The sequence below is a fragment of the Rhineura floridana genome, chromosome 18 (assembly GCF_030035675.1).
Source record: "Rhineura floridana isolate rRhiFlo1 chromosome 18, rRhiFlo1.hap2, whole genome shotgun sequence".
NCBI lineage: Eukaryota > Metazoa > Chordata > Lepidosauria > Squamata > Rhineuridae > Rhineura > Rhineura floridana.
Window position 1 is genome coordinate 16,433,112 of NC_084497.1, and position 19,779 is coordinate 16,452,890.

Here is a 19,779-nt window from a genome sequence, read left to right on the forward strand (position 1 = left end):
TCAACAGGTAGCATTGGGAGATGAGGTTTCAGACCCTTGGCCCCTCACTTGTGGAGTGCCACAGGGTTCTATCCTCTCTCCCATGCTATTTAACATCTATGTAAAACTGCTGGGAGCTATCATCAGGAGTTTTGGGCTGCGGTGTCACCAATATGCTGATGACACGCAGCTCTATCTCTCCTTTAAATCTTCACCGGAGTTGGCTGCAGAGTCCTTGTTCAAGTGCCTGGAATCCGTGAGTGGATGGATGGGAAGAAACAGGCTGAAGCTCAATCCTGATAAGACCGAGGTGCTACTTGTGGGTGACAGGGGAAAGTTGGGTGTTGCTGACCTGAGTCTTAATGGGGTAAGATTACCCCTGAAGGATCAGGTCCGCAGCCTCGGGGTTGTTCTTGATTCCAAGCTGTCCATGGAGGCTCAGATTTCGGCAGTGAGCCGGGCAGCTTGGTATCAACTACACCTCATACGGAGGTTGCAACCCTACCTCCCTATTCATCAGCTCCCACTGGTGGTACATGCCCTGGTCACCTCTCGATTAGACTACTGCAATGCGCTCTACGTGGGGTTACCCTTGAAAACGGTCCGGAAACTACAACTGGTGCAGAATGCGGCGGCACGCCTGCTTACAAACAGCCGCCGCCGTGATCACATCACGCCGGTGTTAATTCATCTACACTGGCTTCCAGTTGTTTTCCGAGCCCAATTCAAGGTGTTGGTCTTAACCTTTAAATCCCTATACGGTCTCGGCCCAGTTTACCTGAAGGAGCACCTCCAGTACCACCAACTTAGCTGCCTGACTAGATCAGCCACGCAGGGCCTTCTCTCCGTCCCACCAACGAAAACAGCTAGGTTGGTGGGGACTAGAGAGAGGGCATTCTCAGTGGCGGCCCACACTCTCTGGAACTCCCTCCCGTTCGATCTTCGCTATGCCCCTTCCCTAGATACATTTCGCCGAGCCTTGAAAACATGGCTCTTTGGACAGGCCTTTGGGATCCCCGGGGTGGGCTAATTATTTTTATATTGTTTTAAAACTGTCTATTGATGGCCCTAAACTGTTTTGTACTGCTGCTTTTAAAATGATTATTGTTGACTGCACTGTATTTTATTATGTATTTATATTGTATTGTTGAACTTTAATGTTGTACATCGCCTAGAGTGGTTTCGGCCAGATAGGCGACACAAAAATTAAATTTATTATTTATTATACCGAGCTAGATTAAACCATGGCCTGACTCAGTATAAGGCAGCTTCCAATGATGATGATCATTGATGATTATTATTATATTTTATTAAAACATAAGAAGAGCCTGACTGCCAAAGGCCCATCTAGTCCAGCGCCCTGTTCTCACTGTGGGCAACCAACTGTCCCAATGGAAAGCCCACAAGTGGGGCCTGAGCACAAAAGCGCTCTCTGGGTTTGTGATTGCCGGCAACTGGCATTCAAAAGCAGGCTGCTTCTGATAGTACAGGAAGAGCACAGCCGCCGTCACAGCTGGCAGCCATTCATAGCCGCTTCCTCCATGAATTTGTCTCATCCTCTTTTGAAGCCATCCAGGCCGATGGCCACCTCTTTCTGCCTCCTGTGGGAGAAAAGGAGGGGCGCTGGTGGGATCTTCTGTCCCAAGTGCCCAATTAACGTGGGCAGCCATGGGTATGATGCATTACCACTAAGAGGGGGCATTTGACGTTCTGCACTGGACAGCAACATATTTTGGGCTGGCCCGGCCTGGGATAGCTGTGATCCCCCTTCTCCGCAGGAACAGCTCCAGGTGTGAGGGGTTCCCTGAACAAACGATTTCCCGAGGGGCCCTCAGGTCTATTGATGGGGCCTGGTGGGTTTATCTAGCAACTGAAGCAATGTGACTCCCAGCAGTTCCCGGCAGCAGATCGAAGCCCCAACATCGTGTCACTCTGATTAGTCGCAACAGGAGAGTTTATTCTGAAAGGATCTCTGAAGCTGTTGCCTCCAAACTGTTTGGTCTGGGGCCCGTGAACATCTGTCTTCAGTACACCTACAGCATGGTGTTTTCATAGTGCCTGTAGAGAATTTATATGCTTAGAAATAGCCTCTCTCCCCTCGATTTAAGATGTTGGAATGTATGAGGTTCAACTCCAACTTGTGGGTTGAGGCTGCATGGGGTTAAAAAGGGTAGCTAGAGAGGCGACCTCTTGGTTGCTAGGCTATACCTGTCCCTTTGACCTCCTGCTGTCTCTTCCTGCTAGACTGATATGCAAAGGATGTTGATCCCAGTTCCTTCCCTCTTTCCCAGTCTTCTTCTTTCTCGAGAGGAAAGCAGACATCTTTCCTTTGTCTCTCCCTCTCATCCAGCATGAGGGCGAGTACTGGGCGCAGTCCTTGCTGCTTCAACTTAGGTAGTTAGCTAGATATAGGACTCTTTCCTATCCAGAATAAAGTAGTTCTTTCTTATTTTAAAGCTTAAAGCCTCTGTCTGACTAATTTGCAGGGAAGGTAGAATCTTAGCAAAGATTCAAACACACACACATAAGCTTGCTCAATACTCTCCGTTCCGCTACGCAACTCTGCAGGGTCCTACAGGACATTGGGCACAGCGTCTTATAGGTTATTGGGCCCGGCCTCCTATATAAGATTTGTTGGCATATAATGGGTGAGGTCCAGCTTTAGTCATAGACTAGATCTATTGAATTCAATGGACTTAAATGATGACCAGACCTAGCCAGCCAGCAAGGGCTGGGGCACCAGGCCAGAACACATTTTTAAAAGGGCTCCCAAGGCATGTGTTGGTGGGGAGCACCTGGAAAAGTGGCTATTTACCCACAGGGGTGTAGTTGTGCAGGGTCTCAGGGAGGGCTTAGACCCTTTACTTTTCTGGGAACAGGGTCCCAATGTCTCTAGCATCCTACAAGCCAATCAGCATGGAAGGGGAGTGTGTTAGCCACTGAGAAGAGTCTTCTAACATTCTTCGTTGTCCTTTCCTGCTGATTGGAGCCAATCGGAGTGAAGCGAAGTGAGTCAAACACTGAAAAGACCCTTCTCAGTAGCTAACACTCTCCTCTTTCATGCTTATTAGTTCCTAGTAATTATCGAGGCTCTGAACCCCGCAGTGAAAAAAAACTGGGGAGGGGCATGGCTGTGATTAACATGAAGGGACCCTGCACTTGTGAATTTGCCACTACAGGACTGTTTACCCATCGGCAAAACAAAAAGCAAAAATGAAAAAGAAAAGAAATGCATCACCAAAAAAGAGAGGACAGATTTGCATAAAATCTACATATGCCAATATAGATACACACTTAGGAATCAATGCCTCTAATTTAAATAGAAATACCACACACCTTCTCAGCATACTGAGGAAGACCGTAGTCAGGCGACCAGTGCGGCTGCTCAGTCTGGTCCAGGTGCGAACGCTCGACGGACATCTCCTTGAAACAAGGCGATACTTGGAAGAGAGGACTTCAAACAGACATCTGTCCTCTAATGCCTTCCCCCGCCCCCACTTAGCATGCTCCTGACAATTTTGCATCCTTCTCTTTCCCACGTTTCAGAGAGGAGTTTGCATTCCTCCCCAGCCAATGTTGCACGCCTCAACAAGGCTCTGCAGAACAAGCCTGTCCCCCCTCCCTCAAAAGCAAAAGAATACACTCACCGCGTGGACCTCTTGAAGGAGGTGGGAGACTTCAAAGGGAAGGGGGCGATGGACAGAGCCACCAAGACAGGACAAACGAACTGGGGAGAAGGAGGGAGCAGGGTGATGGACCAATGGGCAGGCTTGCTCTAAGGCAGCTTCCTGTGGCAGCAGGCTAGCTAAGGGGGTGCCAGCCAGGCCACATGGCAAACATGCCTCTGTCCACTCCTTGCCTCTGCACTGGCTGCCCCAGCCTTGTGGCAGAGCCAGCCCTGATCCCTGCAGTTGGCTCCAGGCCGTTGTGGAACCTGCCACTGTTACAGAGCTTGACAGGCTGAGGGTGACTTGGGCCGCTTTGTGTTTCGATCAGAGCAAGCTGAGGCGACCTTGATTAGTCGCCAGCTCACCTCTGATTCAAAGTGCCATCTACAAGAGCCAAAGTGGCCCATGAGCTAGCAATAAGCTGGGTTCGAATCCATCCTTGGCCACAAAGCTCATTGGGCAATGCTGGGCCAGTCACCCGCTTTCTCAGCCTATTCGACTTCACAGGGCTGTGGGGTGGAGGGAGAGAATTGTGCACTACTGCAAGGAAAGGGGAAATTATGTATTTATAATGGAATCCACTGGATTCCTGAACACCCTGGGGAAGTTTCCAGGAGCTAGAGCAGGTGACCCTGTTGAAGGCCTTGCCACGCTGTGGAACAATGAGACACATCGGGGTCTTAACACAGTTGGTGGTTCCCAAGTTCAGATAACTGGTCAGTTGCCTGCTTTGGATGCAGGGTCGTACTCCCTCTGAAAGAGCGAGTCCATAGTCTGGGGGTGCTCCTGGATCCATCTTTGTTGCTAGAGGCCCAGGTGACCTTAGGGGCTAGGAGTGCCTTTTACCAGCTATGGGTGGTAAAACAGCTGTGGCAGTTTCTGGACCGGGATAGCCTGACCACTGTTGTCCATGCACTGGTAACCTCCAGGTTGGATTACTGTAATGTGCTCTATGTGGGGCTGCCCTTGAGGTTGGTCTGGAAGCTGCAGCTGGTGCAAAATGGGGAGGCGAGACTGTTCACTGGGGCAGGGTATCGCCAACTTCTCACCCCGCTGCTGAAAGAATTGCACTGGCTACCGGGCCAAGTTCAAGGTTCTGATTTTGGTGTACAAAGCCCTGTACAGCTTGGGACCAGGATACCTGAAAGATCATCTTACTCTTATATACCCAGTCAATCACTGCACTCTTCAGGTGAGGGCCTCCTGCAGATGTCATCTTATCAGGAGGTCCGTTCCACACAACAAAGGAAGCAGACCTTTAGTGTGGTGGCCCAAACCCTTTGGAATTCCCTCCCTTTAAATATCAGACAGGCGCCATCTCTGTTCTCTTTTCAGCGCCTACCGAAGACCTTCCTCTTCCAACAAGCCTCTTAAGCAGAGACTTTAGCCTGCAGTCTGCATTTGTGTTGGAATTGCTTTTCTAAATGTTTTAAAGCCTTTTTTTTAAAGATGTTTTGCTTTAATATGTTTTAAAAGTCTTTTACTTTTAAGATGTTTTAAAGTGCTTCTCGTTCTCGTTTTTTGTTTGCCACCTGGGCTCCTTCTGGGAGGGAGGGCCGGATATAAATTTAATAAATGAATAAATAATATGAATAAACGACATTAAATTATTAAATAATCAAATCGTATTAGAATTGCTTTTAACATGTTTTCTTTAATAATATGTCTGAACCCTTTTTTAAAAAGATGCTTTAAAGCTTTTTTAAAATGTTCTTCACGTTGTTTTGTTCTAATGTATTTTAAGGTCTGTTTTTATTATGTTTTAGAGTGTTTTTAGAGTTTCTGTTTGCCGCCCTGGGCTCCTGCTGGGAGGAAGGGGGATATATAAATCAAATAATAAATAAATAAATAAATAAATAAAATATTGACCTATGAAGCCTGAAATAGCTTCAGACCTGGATATCATACGATCTCCTCCTCCCCTACAAGCCTGCTCATGCGCTTTGCTCTTTGTTGTGCAGGAAGACCTGGGCCAGCTGTGGGAACTTCCACGACGTTGCCCTTGTTGCCCTCCATCAGCATTTCTCTTTGCTCCTGTTGGCCTCCTCTGGAGGAGAGGAGAAGGAGCCAGTGGTAAATCATCTAGCCTGGTGCGAGGCCCCCTCCCCTCTCATCTGCATCTAAGCCATGGTGCTAAGGCTTCCTGGAGAGCAGCAAGAGGACAACCTGGAGCTCTGTTGTCCGTTAGCGCCTTTCTTTTTTTCTTTGTGCTTATGTTGTTAAATTACATTATTTCTTTTGCAATATTGAATTTGTTTTGCCTGTTAAAATATCTGATTTTTGTTCCATTTGAATTTATTACTGTTGTGCTTTGGGCTTTGCATTGTGAGCGTTTGTTGTAAGCTACTTTGGACACAGCTTGCTATGGAAAAGCGGCATATAAATAAATTCAGTCAATCAACGACTGGACGCCTGGCTTTGGATGAATACTGGTTGCTGGGAATCACACGTGGAGTCACTAGTGTTGCACGCGGGTCCTGCTGGTGGACTTCCAAGAGGCATCTGTTTAGCCGCCGTGGGAACAGGATGCTGGCCCATGATGGACCATTGGCCTGATCCAGCAGGCTCTTATGTTGAGGCAGTTGGGTACGCAGGATTGAGCCTTCTCAGTAGTGGAATTATTTGTCATGGAATATCTGATCGGTACCCTTCAGGGGTTAAGTCAAGGGACTGTCATGTCAATGTGGTTTTGGCCACGGTGATAACTGAGGCTGCAATCCACATCCTGGCTTGGGCGTGGCAAGGCTTAACTAGGGCTCCCATTGCATTTGCAGCCCTACTCACACTGGCCATGGCAGAAGGTGGGATGTGGGAGAGACAAATCACTGCACCAGTCTGGAGCTGGCACTGCAATCAGCCTGAACTGGGCCTGATACCCATCATACGCCGGCAGTGGGGCAGTCTCAGGATCCAGTGGATTCCAGGTCGACTCAGAACAGGTGTCCCCAGTTCAAACCACCACAGCCCTGTGCACATGGGGAGGGCTCTGTGTGTTTAGATTGCTGCATGGCTCTCTGTGCACATGTGGAGGGGTGTGATGTGTTCTGGCAGCAAAGGTATGTGAAGGTTAGGTCCGTTTGGCCTGCAAGCAACCTACCAATTCTGCAGTTCCCGATCCAATGTGTGAGCTGAAACACAGTTCTCTTTTGTAACGTGCACTTTCACTAAATGATGCCATGCAGTTCTCCAACCAAAGAAGTGTACAAAAATGCTCATGTTAGTGAAAAGTAAAGTGCAAATATGCCTTCTATTAGCGGGAATGGGCTTGCAAAAATGTGCAAACTAGACAAACTTGCATGCAAACATTCCGTACATTGGGAGAAATGCACACAAAAATGTGTACAAGTTTTCATGTAAACTTTTTCTTAAAAAAATTCACAGACATATGCAGCAAACGGAACTGAAAAAGTGAGAAACACAGAAATCAAAACGGACAGATTTGTCCATCCCTGTTAGGGGTGGGAGAGAAATTCAATTTGGTTCAAAGCCGACTCTATCAAATTTGCGTTTTCGGAAACAATACGACAACCAAAACAAAGAATTATTTGAAATTTGCACTTACCAGAATTTTGCAGTGCAATTCTTCAGTCCAATAATACTTACAAATATGCATCTGTTGGGGGCAAATGTGCCTTAAAATGAATATATTAGTGAAAATGACATACAAAAGTGCATTATATGACAAGAAATTATTTGCAAAAATGTGTACATTAGTCAAAACTACATGCAAAAATGTGTTTATTAGCAGAAATTAACACTAAAAAGCTGAACAATTTTCATGAGGATTTTTTGAAACTCAAATGACTGCAAAAATATGAAGAGCTGAATTTAAGATTAGAAACTTCAGAAACAGAGAAAACCAAAACTGAACAGTTATCCCTCACTGTTGCTTCCCATTTATGGGATTTCCTGTCACTACAGACTGTCTAATGTCCACACCTGAGCACATTTTGGGAAGCACTGTAAGACTTGCCTGTATGAGCTGGGATTTTTGCCTTAGGTGCAAAGACAAAATGTCACAAAACAATACTTTTATTCTAATTTGCAGGGTTTTGCTTGAAATTTTTGGTTCAAATTTTGGTTCTTTTGGATAAACACACACACACACACACTCATGTTCACACACAGCTTGCAAATGCCTAGCAGTGGATGCCCCCCATTCCCACCCCCTCAAAGCCCATTAACTGAATTCCCAGCAATCCATGATTATATGTGAACACACTTAAATGTCTTTGACCTAATATGTGAGAGATTTGAAGGTCACTATATGACGGGATCCTCTTTCACAGCCAAACATGAGATTGTCCAGAGTAAGTGGCGTTATCTGGAAAATGCAGCTATTTTTGGATCCCGCTGACGGCAAAGGGTGACAGCACAAGACTGGCGCAAATAGAGCAGGACATCTTAAATGGATGTACCCATTTTAAAAGCTTTCATTTTCAACATGGCTTTGACTTTGGTCTGTTGCCTTCATAATAAACACTGGAGAAATGAACCTAGGAAATGTGCTTGTCACACACCTTTTCTCAGGCCACAGATCACTGTGCCAAAGCCACCACCTCCTCCCTCTTGCTTATTGTGAACAGTCCGACTCTTCCTGCTGGATTCACTTAGGCTGCAATCCTATGGTTCTTGTCCTAGGGAGCTTTAGATTGTGCTGGCAGAGAGACAGGGCCACCCTTGGATAGGAAGGTCCAGTCACAAGCATGGAAGTCTACCTACAGCAGCAGCACCATCCACTGATTGCTTTTGGACGCAAAGTGCCTCTGATAGGGCCGGCACCAGCCTGCCTGGGCCCTGGCACCCGCACACACACACGCATGCCCCACCTAACAGGTGGGCAGAGGAGCGGGAGTTCGGGTGGGTGAGCGAGTGGGCAGATAGCTCCCTTCCTGCAATCCGAAGGGGAGTGCTACTCACCCACCATAATGAGGGGCCCTTTAGGGGGCCCTGTGGGCCGTGGGGCCCTCAGCCAGGGCCCCACCTGGCCACCCTTTGGAGCCGGCCCTGGCCTCTGAATACCAGTTGCTGGGAAATGCAGGTAGGGAGAGTGTTCTTGCACTCAGTGGGAGTGCAGTGAGGGCTTCCCATAATGGGCATCTGGCTGGCCACTGTGCAAAGAGGATGCTGCACTAGAGAGGCCCTCTTTGGCCTGATCCAGCAGCAGGGCTCTTCGGATGTCGAAACTGATCCAAAGCTCCAACCTCTTGATTTCTTCTCTCGGTTTAATTTTTTCCTTCTCCTATACTGCACAAAATGAGTGAATGTCAGACTTCTTGAAATGGGCCAGCATTTATTTTATAGATGGGGTGTCTTATCTTTATCTGTGTGTTGCCCTGAAACAAGACCTGGGATGCCCCCAAATGCTGCAGTCTTTCTGCAAGGAGACGCTGCCAGCGTTACGTGGCACTCTGACAAAGTACAAGCAGATAGGTTCCTGCTGCCAAGGAGCTTACAGTTTGCAAACAGGGAAGCCAGCAGCAGTCTATCAATGGCTTACTGGCCACACTGGTGATGTTCTCCCTCCACTGACGGAGGCAGTTGGCCTCTGAATACCAGTGGCTGGGGGTCGCAAGGGGGAGAGCGCTCTTCTGCTCAGGCTCTGGTTGTCGGCTTTATTTATTTATTTATTTATATCTCACCCGTCCTCCCAGCAGGAGCCCAGGGTGGCAAACAAAAGCACTAAAACCACTTTAGCCATCATAAAAACAGACTTTAAAATACATTAAAACAAAACATCTTTACAAACTTTTTTTTAAAATGTTTCCCAGGGAGGCATCTGGTTGATCACTGTGAGAGAACATCGTGCTGGGCTAGGTGGGATGTGGGCCGAATCCAGCAGGCTCTCCTTATGTTCTTATGGTGCAGTTCCTCACTGACAGCGAGTGTAAAATGGGGGTATTCTGGGGAGGGTGTGTCAGGCTAGATTGAAGAAGGCAGGAGAAGACGACCGGTCTTGGAAGGGAATTCCTTTAAAAAAAAAATAGAAAAGGGGGAAAAAAGCCTCGTGGGGAGGAAGAGAAAATCAAGATACACCCATCGCCCTTTCTGCTCCGCTGCCATGAGTCTAACAGGGTTTTGAATTGGGTGTTTCATCCACCGGGACACGCTCTTCCTCACCCAGAAGGATTGCTCTGCCCCTCTGCAATAGCCCGCCTTCTGCAAGTTTAAAAGCCAAGGCAGCCTTTTCCTAAGAGATATATGTGCACCAACTGCCTGTCCTAGTTCTGCATTAGTCTGTGAATTGTCACATGACGTTTGCATGCCTTGGATCTTAAAATACACATTTTTTGGTACATATATTCTCAACAAATACACATTTCCGTAACCCTTTTAACCTAAAAATACACTTTTTGATATGGGTTTTTGAGCCAAGAGCTCTGATGCGAAATTCGGAGAAGATAAAAAACCCCAAAGATCTACGTATTTGTCCAGGAAGTACAATTAAGTCGGTTTGCTTAACAATGTAGACTCAACCACATCCTTAAGCATTTATAGGGAAAGGGTTCTTATGCCCCCCTCAGCCTCCATGCCATGGGGCCAGTCATCGCCTCCTCTCTTCCAACCGGTGGCTGCTTTTCATAATAGAAAAAACTCCTTTTTTTTCTTGACCTGTAGTGTCCATGTGCACGCATTTGGATCTGTGAGCAGTGGAGACCAGATGCATTTACTCCCAACTCAGAGATTCAACTTCTACGAACTCCAGAAGAGAGGAGTTAAACCCTGAAAAATGACAACTCTTAGCACAAGAGCGAGTAACCCACAGCCCCCAGGCCAAAACCTCTTGGGTGGCTTATGGGACCTCCCCCCCAATTCTGTAGCCCTTTTTAAAAATTAAGAGTTGTATCCCATGTTAATCCTACTCAGAGTAGACCCATTTAAATTAATGGACCTGAACAGCAAAAGTCTAATGTAGAGATTCCAAAAAGATAAAAAACTGGGACAAAATTGGGACACGGATCTGAAAATTACAACAGTTCCTGGTAAATCAGGACAGTTGCAATGCACGAAAGACCAGTTGCTTATCAAACAACGATCGAATTCTGTTGATACATGGACAGCCACCTGTCCGGTATGCTTTAACTTGGGGGTTGGACTCAGTGGCCTCAGAGGTCCCTTCCAACTCTACGATTCTAGGATTCTATTGTCTTCTCCTTGGATCTTGTCAGGTGTTGGCAGTCCCTGAATGCCAAAGAATGACGCAATGCCCAGCAAAGCCCGCTTGGGCACAGCTGGGCAAATCCATTTCAGAAAAGCCTCGTCTCACAGAACACCCTTCCTGGAGGCTATTGGCCTTCTTGTGTGACTTGCAAGTTAGATACAAGAAGCCAAGCAGGTCCGCTTGCTGGATTATGAAATCCCAAATTTATTATGATGCAAGGAGAGCTTTCCCACCCCCACAACACACACATACATAGACATCCAACGCTTTGCAGCCAGGGGGGAAGCACAGCAGCAAAAGGAACCCCCTTTTTTAACAGCAGAGAGGCAACATTTTTCTCCAGGAAGCACCTGTGGCCTATTTAGCTGACATGAGCTGCCTACGCTGGGGAATCAGCCCCTTCCCCCTGCTCTCCTGAGCTGATCAGTTTTAATAAATCCTCACCCGACCCCCAGTTTCTCCCAAAAGAAGCTCAGCTCCCGGCCTCCTCGTCATGCACTTCTTTGCGCATGGATGCTGACCTTTCTTGGTAATGCCAAGCCAAGGCTAAAGTGCTCAGCCGATTACATGCAGAGAAGGGAAATCACACAGGGATAAAGAGAAAGGCAGGGTGGGGAGGTCGCTTGAGCAGTGCAGAGCCTGTTTGCAATTAACCCATTTCTCAAATGAGGGCTCTGTTTTTTTTGTGATAATTCCAACTGGTGTCCACAGCCAGAAGGAGAGAAAGGCCGGGCATAGCCCAAAAGCAGCACATGTGCCCCACTCCCCAACAGCTGTCCCAGCTGTGCACTTTGGGAGGTGTTGGGGATGCTGTGAGTATGTATACAATGCCCAAGAGTTCTTTTAGGTTCTTTCCTCCCTTACGGAAGGGGCAGGGAACCTCAGGCCCTCCAAGCTTCTCTGTCTGGCCCTTGGGACTCTCAGAAGGCCACACTCGCTCTCCAGCTACCTTCCCCCCAGCCCTGCTTCTCACCTTTCTTGAGGACTAGAATTTGAGTGTCTTGGAACTCCAAGGATGCCTCTTGCTTGCCCAGATGGAGGATACAGAAGGACGTGTTGGGTGTGGGCAGAGGGACCAGCCATTAGTACAAGGGCACAATTTACATTTGGCGCTCTGCACACATTTGCTTCTGGCCCTGCCCACCACCCGCATTTGGCCCTCAGGTTGCCTGGGGCAGAGGTGGGATGCTTTCCTTCCTTGCCTCCTTCCCATAATTGGCCCAGATCAGAGGATACTTTCTCCAGTCACTCTCTTGACAGCAGAGGGATGGGAAGATCCGCCAGTTTCAGTTCTCTCAGTTTCTCAGTCTTCAGTTCTCCACATTTCTGCAGTAATTTGCATTAAAAAAACCCTCATGAAATTCTTCAGCATTTTAGCGCAAATTTCTCCTAATAAACACATTTTACTAGAATTTCGACTAATGTACTCATTTTTGCAAGCAACTTCTCCTAATAAAATGCATTTTTCTATGTTATTTTCACTAAGATATTCATTTTTATGACACTTTCCCCTAACCTATGCATTTTTCTGTGAACACTGTTTGGTTGGAGAACTGCGCAAAATTCGGATGTGTGCGAATTTCAAAGGATGGGTGCGTTTCAGTTGTCACGTCGTTTCAGGAAGTACAGATTTGATAGCTTCAGCTTTAACTGTGAAGTGAACCGGATTTCTTCCCCACCCCTGGCGAGGCGTAGGTGGCAGACCATGCTCTTCCCACCCACCCAAGTCTCCTTTCCCACCCTTTATATAGGGCCATATGTTCAAATGTGGCATTGGGTATAATCTTATGCACGTAGTAAGCCCATCATATGCAATCCATTTCCCAGATAAAATCTGAGAACTGACTGCAGTAGCATAGTGGCAAATTCAGAAGTGCAGGGTCCCTTCATGACAGTCACAGCCGTGCCCCTCCCTCTTTTTTTGCTGCTGGATTCAGAATGAGATCCTTGTTAACACCTTCTCCCACAACATTGGCTCCTAGGGGCGTCTCAAGCATGAAAGAGGAGTGTTTTTTTTAATTAGAAATTGTTTATTGTTCATAGCCATTGGCCGCCACAATACATAAAAATAAGTACCCAAAATAAACATACAACAACAAAGCACATGGTATGTATAGATAACATGAATTTAAAAACTTTAAAACAATTAATATTAATTAAGCTTAAAAAAATTCAAACTTTCAGCCTAAAATCATTTACAAAATTTGCAATATCAAGATTAAGATAATTGTGTTTGTGTTCTCGCTCTAATTTTGCCCGCTGCTAGGGCAAACTTAGCTACTTGGAGGGTTATGTATGGGTCCAAGCCAGCTAAAAGTGTGCAAATTTGCAAATGTTCAGCCAAAATCTGGCTTCCTGTAGCTTCAGCCCATTATTCCGTGTCCTGCACTCTGGGATGATTGAAAAGAGATCTAGTCCTCTTCTGTGTGACAACCTTTCATGTACTTGAAGAGTGCTATCATCTCTCCCCTCAGTCTTCTCAAGGCTAAACAGGCCCAGTTCTTTCAGTATCTCCTCATAGGGCTTTGTTTCCAGTCCTCTGATCATCCTCCTTGCCCTCCTCTGAACCCGTTCCAATTTGTCTGCATCCTTCGTAAAATGCAGTGTTCAGAACTGGAAGCAATACTCAAGATGGGGCCAAACCAGTACCAAACAGAGGGGAATTAATACTTCATGCAATTTGGAAGCTGCACATCTGTTAATGCAACCTAAAATAGCACTCTGGGATGACTGAAAAGAGATCTGGCCCTCTTCTGTGTGACAACCTTTCAAGTACCTGAAGAGTGCTATCATATCTCCCCTCAGTCTTCTCTTCTCAAGGCTAACCATGCCCAGTTCTTTCAGTCTCTTCTCATACAGCTTTGTTTCTAGTCCCCTTTCGCTGCCTTCCTCTGAACCTGTTTTAGTTTGTCTGCATCCTTCTTAAAATGTGGTGTCCAGAACTGGACACAGTACTCAAGATAAGGCCTAAGCAGTGCCAAACAGAGGGGAACAAATACTTCACGTGATTTGGAAACTATACTTCTGTTAATGCAGCCTAATATAGCATTTGCCTTTTTTGCAGCCACATCACGCTGTTGACTCATATTCAGCTTGTGATCAACAACAATCCCAAGATCCTTTTCGCATGTAGTATTGCTGAACCATGTATCCCCCATCTTATAACTGTACATTTGGGTTTCTTTTTCCTAAGTGTGGAACGTAGCACTTATCCCTCTTAAATTTCATTCTGTTGTTTTCAGCCCAATGGCTGGAGCCTATCAAGATCCTTATCAGGGCAATGCTGAGATTAAAGAGGAAGAGGAAGCTGGCGGTCATGAACACCCCTTAGCTTGCCTGTAAGTAAAAATGGAAATGGACTGCCTTCGAGTCGATTCCAACTTATGGGCAACCCTATGAATAGGGTTTCATGGTAAGTAGTATTCAGAGGGGGTTTGCCATTGCCTCCCTCTGAGGCTGAGAGGCAGTGACTGGCCCAAGGTCACCCAGTGAGCTTCATGGCTGTGTGGGGATTCAAACCCTGGTCTCCCAGGTTGTAGTCCAACACTCTAACCACTATGCCACAGTGGCTCTCTGCCTGTAAGTAAGGAGGTAGGAAGGTGGGGGCTGGCTGAGGACAGACTGAGCTTGGTAGGGCAGTACCTCACTTGCCGTGACGGACTCAGCTCCTCTGCCCAGAGCCTGTGAGGGATGTGAAACAACATTTGTCAAAGACATAATAGTCTGAAAGCAGGGTTGGAACTCAGGTCTCTGTTCCCAGCCAGCTGCCCAAATGTTTCAAGCTGCTGGATCCCAGGCTTTGCTCTGTGTATCCCTGAGGCCCATTCTAGGAAGAGGTGCCAAGAGAAGCCTTAGCTAGCTTGTGTGCTTTTCTCTGAGGCCCATGTTTGGTAAATGTTCCAGAATCAGATCCCTTTCCAGAGACGTCACTCCATTTAATTACAGTATGCTTGGCAACAGGCATGTGACTCATAAAACAATTTGCGGGGGGTGAGGGAAGCAAACAATGAATGAAAGGAGGGAAGAGTTTCAATTAATCTGTTCCCTGACATAACAAAACTCATTCATAATTTGAGCTGCATGGCTCAAACGATTCAGCTGGTTTGTTGTGTGTTTGCAACACAAACGAACTCTGCACAGTTCTGACTGGCTGCAACCAGCAATGTCACAAAACCATCTTCGACTCCTACACACACACACACACACACACGTGTGCATATGGAACATATTTTAAACCTATTTTAAAATATTGTCCATTGTGCGGTAACTTGGGGTGAGAGAGAAATTTGAGTTTGTTCATATTTAAAGCTTTGTTGTTGTTATGTGCCTTCAAGTCGATCACAACTTATGGCGACCCTATGAATCGGCGACCTCCAAGAGCATCTGTCGTGAACCACCCTGTTCAGATCTTGTAAGCTCAGGTCTGTGGCTTCCTTTATGGAATCAATCCATCTCTTGTTTGGCCTTCCTCTTTTTCTACTCCCTTCTGTTTTTCCCAGCGTTATTGTCCTTTCTAGTGAATCATGTCTTCTCATTATGTGTCCAAAGTATGATAACCTCAGTTTCATCATTTTAGCTTCTAGTGACAGTTCTGGTTTAATTTGTTCTAACACCCAATTATTTGTCTCTTTTGCAGTCCTGGTATGTGCAAAGCTCTCCTCCAACACCACCTTTCAAATGATTTTTCTCTTATCTGCCTTTTTCACTGTCCAACTTTCACACCCATACATAGAGACCGGGAATACCGTGGTCTGAATGACTTTGGTGTTCAGTGAGACATCTTTGCATTTGAGGACCTTTTCTAGTTCTCTCATAGCTGCCCTCCCCAGTCCTAGCCTTCTTCTGATTTCTTGACTATTGTCTCCATTTTTGGTTAATGACTGTGCCAAGGTATTGATAATCCTTGACAAGTTCAATGTCCTCGTTGAACCTACCTAATTAATGTTTTCCAAAACATGCAAACTAAAACAGAGCCATCCTTCAAAATTCACACCTCCAAATTTCACAATGCAGTTCTCCAGCCAACTCATGCATATATTGGGGTACAGGGTGCATTAAATGCAGATGAATTTTCATGAAATCCCCACATTTAAAAGACAGCCATTAAAAAAATATGTCTCTATATTGGTTGATAATACTCCTGGGTTCTATGTGGTATTAGTTCTACTCAGTAACAGACATGGCATAGGCTGACTTGTTTTTAACATCTGATTTTTATCTGTAATTTTAATGTATGTTTTTATTTTCTGTAAACTGCTTAGAGGTTTTGATGATTAATAAATCCTGTTGAATATAAATAGCATCAAAAATACTAGGTAACATCAAACATTAGGTTCTACTTTGTTTTATTTTTCCTTATGTTGAGAATTGCTTGGATTCTAATAGCAAAAATGCAGATGCAGAGATGGTAGCAATAAGAGACCTCTGAGGAAAGTTTGAGAAATAAAGCTTATTAATAAAATGGCAAGATATAAGCAGTTAAGGGATTTATTCAGTGGAGTTTCTTAGGAAAAATTGGTTACCCTTTTTTGTTGCATTGAGATAAATATAAAACAAACAAGGCAGTAAATGTGGATGTATGAAGTATGATTTAATTTAACTGGAGAGATATTGCTTATGATGGGACTGGAAAAATCAAGTGAAAGGACGGGAACTGTTAACAACCCCTATTGTGGAATATGTTTATTCTTCTTGTTAGGCCCTTCAGACACAGAGAGCAGAGCAAATTCTCTGCGTCACACGGTACATCTGTTGGGCTGATTTTCCCCCTACACTCGTCACATTGTTGCCTTAGTGTTCACATGTCAGCATTGACAGTCGCAAGGACGTGTTCCCTCCCTGCTCCAAGACTTGACTTCTAGAGCATCCTGTGCCCTCTAGACTCCAGCTCACATCATCTCTCCCTGTCAGCCATGCTGGCTAGGATGGAAGTTGGGAGTCCAACCTACAGGACTCAAACACCACCAGGTCCACAAAGGCTGTTCTGGAGCCTTGGGAGAGGAAGCTGGACCCTGAAAAACAATGACCTAAACAACTTGCGCTATAGAATTTAGCCTGGACCATTGCATCACAGAAAGCTGCGACTGGCCCATCTAGCTTCGTACTGTTGACACTGACTGGCAGTGGCTGTACAGGATTTAAGGCAGAGAATGTTTCCCAGCCCTATGTAGAGATGCAAGGGTTGGACCTGCATAGCAGCTGTTCTACCACTGACCTATGGTCATTCCCCCCCATAAAGCAAGATTCCAGTTCTCATAGTTCTGAAGAACGGGCTGATTTAAATAGGAGTATAGGAAGCTGCCTTATAATGAGTCTAGAGATGGAGGAGAAATTCGATTCAGTTCGTATTTAAAGCTGAATCTATCCAATTCTCACTTTCTGAAACTATCTGAGAACTGACGTACAGCCGTTCTTTTAAATTTGCACTTATCTGCATGTTGCGATACAGTTTCCCAACCAATGTTAACAAAAATGCATAGGTTAGGGCAGAGTGCGCACAAAAGGTATATTTCACGGAAAACAATGTACGAAAATGTGTTATATTAGGCAAAACTGCTTGCAAAAATGTGTTTATTAGAAAAATTTGCACTGAAATGCTGAACAATTTTCATGAGGATTTTAAAAAGTTTCTTTCCAAATTGCTGCAGAAATGTGGAGAACTGAATTTAAGAAATAAATAAACAACTGAGAGACATGAAACTGACAGATCCTTCTGTCCCTGAGTGATCCCTTTGGTCCATCGAATTCACTACACTGCCTGGCTTTTAGAGATGGATCTCTCCTAGCCCTCCCTGAAGATGTTGGGGATGGACCCTAGGCCCGTCAGCATACAAAGTTGGTGCTCTGCATCTCAGCCACGGCCCTCGCCCAGCCTGGCATCTCCAAAGGCAAAAAGTAAAAGAAAAAGAAGCAATGATTGCCAAGGACAGAGAAGAAGAAATCAGGGCTGTTCCAAGCAGGGCTGTGGAGTCGGAGTCGGAGTCACGAGCAATTTTGGGTGGAGTCGGAAGAAATTTTGGGAGGTGTCGGAGTTGGTAGAAATGTACCGACTCTGACTTCCAAATAAATTTTGATTGACAAGGAGCAATTTTGGGTGGAGTCGGACTCGGAGTCGGACAGTAGAAAAATAGAGGAGTTGGAGTCGGAGTTGAAGGTTTGGTGTACCAACTCCACAGCCCTGGTTCCAAGTAAACAGGGACAGTCAAGCCGGCCTAGGAATGCAGCCTGATCCTAATGCCAGCCAAACTACAATGGCCCCTGCAACGAGTTTTCACTTTGCACAGTCCTAAATGTCTTCCTTAGTTACCCATGCGGTGGGTATCTACAGGGGATCTCCAAGTGAAGCTAAATTTAAACTCTCCTCTCCGAGGACTCTTTGCCAGGAAGGGCAGTGGTCTGCTGGGGAGTGGACAGCCCGTTCTTGGGAGACAGACCCAAGGGTGTTCTCTGCACACAGCCTGGGTCAACCCTTTTCTAATTAGCTCTACTCCCAGGGCGGATTGTTGGTTGCCCCCTTTCCTCCCCAACTTGGGCATTAAAAGTTTTGGCATGGCGCCTCATCCTCGACCTGATTGAAGGAAACATTCCAAGGGCTTTCATCCCCCATTCTGGAATGCACCTTTCTGACAGTCCAACGTAACAGGAACAAGCAGACTGGAAAGCTGCAAGAGGGGATCACAGTGGTGAGATGTCTCTGGGGGCCTTATTTGGGATGGGTGGGGGGCACAGCTTGCAGCAGTGAAAAATTTTTTTGGTTGTTCCATTTCTGTGCCACCTTTCTTCCAAGGAGCTCCCCATAACAACCCTGTGAGGTAGGTTTTAGGGTGAGAGACAGTGACTGGCCCAAGGTCACCCAGTCAGCTTCATGGCTGAGGGGGGATTTGAATCCTGTTCGCCCAGGTCCTAATCTGACACTCTAACCACCACCGCTCACTGAAAATGCCAGAGTTCAGCAGTGACCAGGACGCAAATGTCACATCCACACCATACATTTAAAGCAAAATTATACCACTTTAACAGTCACGGAGAATCCTGGGAACTGTAGTTTGTAAAGGGTGCTGGGAACTGTAGTTCTGTTTGGTCAGCACCCTTAACAAACTGCAGATCCCAGGATTCTTTGGAAGGACCCATGGCTGTTATTTATTTATTGGATTTCTTAGTCGCCCATCTGGCTAGCTAACCAGTCACCAGTTATAGTGGTATAAGAGTGCTTCAAGTGTATGGTGCGGATGTGAGCAAAGCTGGAGGCTACAGAGTAATTGGCTAAGGAGCGAGACCGGGTCCCTGGCTCTGAGCCTGATGCTAGCGATTAGGGGACCACTGAAGCTGAGGCTGGCAGGCAGGAGCCCACAGCACTGGGGCCCATGGAACCAGAGTTACAGCACTGGCAAACATTCTCTAGGCTCAATCTAACAGTATGTCGTGGACTCCACCAGGCAGATGGCTAATGAGTGCAGGAGAAGCGCCCACCTTCAAGGCAGAGCACTGGCCCTTTAAGGGCTGCAGTTTATTATTTATTTATTTATCACTAGTATTTATTAGTCGCTTTTTTCCAACAACAGAACGCAAAGCGACTTACAAAAAGGAAGCAAAAACACTGTAACTGAAATAGCTTACAACAAAGGCAAACAATTACAAAACACTTTCAAGCAAAATAATACAACCATAACAGAAAAAAATAAGAAATAGCAAATATTACCACAACACAAAAACTATTTCCACACTATAAACGTAACAAAAGCTTGGAAAAGTTACTTTTTTAAACTACAGTTCCCATCAGCCCCAGCCAGCATGGCCATGATGGGAGTTGTTGTTTAAAAAAGTAATTTTTCCAAGCTCTGCACAAAACATATTATAGGAGGCCGCATTACACGTCTAATCAATAGTGCAAGAGTAGAAAAAAATTAAAGCCGTTTCAACTTAGCTACTAGACCACCCCAGCCACGATGTTAGCCGCAGTCTCATTCTTTC

The 19,779-nt window shown here is 45.9% G+C and overlaps 1 long non-coding RNA gene across 3 annotated transcripts in view; it reads right to left on the reverse strand.

Moving 5' to 3' along the window:
• LOC133372362 (uncharacterized) overlaps nt 1-19,779 on the reverse strand; it is a 61,453-nt gene that overhangs the window by 26,436 nt on the left and 15,238 nt on the right. The window contains exons 2-3 of one of the 3 annotated variants that reach the window (XR_009759481.1): nt 11,783-12,135; nt 9,397-9,617 (exon numbers count right to left, since the gene is read on the reverse strand). The exons of 1 other annotated variant lie outside the window; for it this stretch is intronic. This is a non-coding gene — a long non-coding RNA (uncharacterized LOC133372362). The remainder of the gene's footprint in view (nt 1-9,396; nt 9,618-11,782; nt 12,136-19,779) is intronic. One more of the 3 variants, XR_009759480.1, reaches the window with a different exon arrangement.